Genomic DNA, 2,830 nt, shown 5'->3' with positions numbered 1-2,830 from the left:
AAAGAAAGGGTCTTCTCGTGGACATGCAGACGCAATCAACTCTCGGGCTGCCTCAGAGGATAGAGTGGGGTCAATCGCGCTTGCATTGCGGGAGAGGAGCAGAGTCAATGATTCGGATCAGTCTAAATGAACCTCAGTCTGGCTCGGCTGGTATTTACAGCCTCAAACACACACACACACACCACAACACACACACACACACACACACCACACACACACACACACCCACACACGGCTCACGTCTGAGGCTGATTGCAGAATGGAGTAAACTTAAGCCAAATCCAAAATGTTGTAGCCGACTCCATGCAAGTAGACATAGGAGACAGGCAAGACAGAGAGGAGAGGAAGGAAGGAGTGTGTTGTGTGTGTGTGTGTGTGGTGTGTGTGTGTGTGTGTGTTGTGTGTGTTGTGTGTGTGTGTGTGTGTGTGTGGTGTTGTGTTGTGGATGTGTGTGTGTGTGTGTGCTGTGTGTGTTGGTGTGTGGTGTGTGGTGTTGTGCATATGTGTTGTGTGCGCATACTGTGTGTGTGTGTGGTGAAACAGCCATCTGACATAACCCAATACACCTCTAACCTCTGTCTACACCTACGTGTTTTACTCTGTTTCTGTGTGTGTGTTGTGTGTGTGTGGTGTGTGTGGTGTGTGTGTGTTGTTGTACTTGAGTAAAGTAGAAGTGTGTGTGTGTGTGTGTGTGTGTGTGTGTGTGTGTGTGTGTGTGTGTGTGTGTGTGGTATCCACCATGTTTGTTTTTTTCATGGACACGGAAAGGTGAAGAAAACGTAGCCATGTGTTGCCCCATGGACCAGTGTAGCTATTACAAATATGTTGTGAGTTTATTTTTCAGTTCAAGTTCTTTATTTGGGATTCAGCCCTCATTGTTTTCAGTTTAGTCCTTGTGATTGTGCCTGTACTGCTGATCAGAGCAGGATAAGGGCGTGAAGAATTTCAACAGGTACTGTAGGTTTTATGATGAAGAAGGAGTTTATACTGTGCAACACATCCCAGTAATTGTCTACTGTTTGAAACGTATATAATATGAGCAGGCCAATGCGACTTTATAAAAGACATATAATACCCCCCATAAGGAATTAATGACGCAGTGTCCTTACAGCAAAGTGTGTTTAACATTTGTAACAATGCTAACATCTGCTACAGCATGTCTAAAGTATAGGGAGGCAAAAATAAACAGAACTGCTAAGCAATCAAATACAAATGGAGATAATGTTACTCTCATTAACCTCCCTCTTGCATTCCTGATGTATTTTCCAGATGCACCTTCTTTAATGTGTTAACGCTCTTTCATACATCATACCATATATAAATACCTAACTCCAGGGTTAGTTGGCTTTGCTTCCGCTGTGTGGATTAGTGGGTTATAACCACAGACTGGGCCCAAGAACGCCAATCCACACACATCTGCTGAATAGGCAAAGAGCCTAAGAGAGTGTACATACACACAGAGTCTCTCTACTGGAACCCTAACCGTCCACACACTGCATGTGTCAGTTAAAAATGCCATATCTGAGCCAGAATAAATGGATGGGAATAATTATGTATTTTTCACATGTTTTAAATGTTTTTTGTTCTTTATGCAATGAGGGAGAATGGATTAAACCAATCCCTACGTCAGATAGCCTGCACATATACAAAAAGGTTCCCTGTTCCCTGGCTCTGCATGGGAACCGGTTCTCTGTGAGGAAACACACATCTAAGCGACAAGAGACAATACAGCCAGTAAAGACCATGCTGCTCACACAGTGAAAGCTCCTTGATATAGTGCTCTTTGAACATAAATACCTGACCTGAGATGGAAGCAGAGCTGAGAGTAATTGTACTTAGAATAATTGGGTTATTCACAAAGTGAATGCGATGGCTTCAAATGCAGCTTTCTATATCTTGACAGCTTTCTCCATTCATTAAAATGACCCACATGAACCAGACCTTTCCTATGAGTACTCGTGATCCTCCACATTACATTCCATCACATTACATTGCATTTAGCTGATGCTTTTGTCCAAAGCAACTTACAGAAAGTGAAATAAACCATAGAGATTCTAACTAGCAAGACAATTGTCAGTGCTGCTTTTTCTTTCTTTAAAGTGGACCTATCATGCAAAATGCAACTTTGTACGTCTTTCATACATGAATATGTGTCCCCGGTGTGTCAGGGAACTCACCAAGTGTCAGAAAACACAACCCTCTCTTTTCCTTCATACCCAAATCTCTAAAAAGGGGGCTGCAACGGATCTGATACAGATTTGAAATATCTCTGATGTCAGGAACGAGGAACTCCGCCTATATGGGCAACTCTCCACCTATCAGGAGGAGACAGCCACGGCAATTGCCGTTCGAAAGACCTGGAGACGCTGTAGTACATATGCCAGGCCTGTAGGTGGCGCTGTAGTCTGCCACAAAAGCAGCAAAGAAGACTTCTCACAGAATCAGCCCTTGCAAAAACAGGGCTAAAAAAGAGCAAATAGAGCGAAATGAGGCATGGCTAAAATGCATGATCTGTTTGATATATTTTTTTTAAAAGACTGCATACATGTTTTATATAGGTATGGCCCTACAATATATTATTCAAATATAGCATGATAGGTCCACTTTAAGGTACAAGCAAAACAGGTTTTCCACCTCCAATTATATCAGGCGTGTCAAACTCAATTTCATCACGGGCCACATTCGCATAAAGGTTGCTAAATAAGATGAACAACAGTGACTTCAGTCTCCAGTGCAGTCAGGTGATATGCAACCACCCCTCCAACACAACATCACAATTACTTCTGTAAGGATTGTAGTCCTCTGTTGTGTCTTCAAATGACCAAAGCTC

General features: G+C 42.7%; 1 protein-coding gene across 1 annotated transcript in view; it reads left to right on the top strand.

Annotated features, from left to right (window-relative positions):
* The window catches only part of fam20a (FAM20A golgi associated secretory pathway pseudokinase), a 27,577-nt gene extending 26,585 nt beyond the window's left edge, over positions 1-992 (top strand). The window contains exon 9 of the mRNA XM_010783190.1: positions 982-992. The gene's annotated coding sequence lies outside the window, so the exon portion shown is untranslated. The remainder of the gene's footprint in view (positions 1-981) is intronic.
* The last annotated feature ends 1,838 nt before the right edge of the window (positions 993-2,830 follow it).

This window comes from Notothenia coriiceps, unplaced genomic scaffold, assembly GCF_000735185.1.
Source record: "Notothenia coriiceps isolate Sejong01 unplaced genomic scaffold, NC01 NC01_scaffold00024826, whole genome shotgun sequence".
In the NCBI taxonomy this organism is placed as follows: domain Eukaryota; kingdom Metazoa; phylum Chordata; class Actinopteri; order Perciformes; family Nototheniidae; genus Notothenia; species Notothenia coriiceps.
Note: the sequence above shows the minus strand (reverse complement) of the source record. Positions and strands in the feature narration are given on the sequence as shown.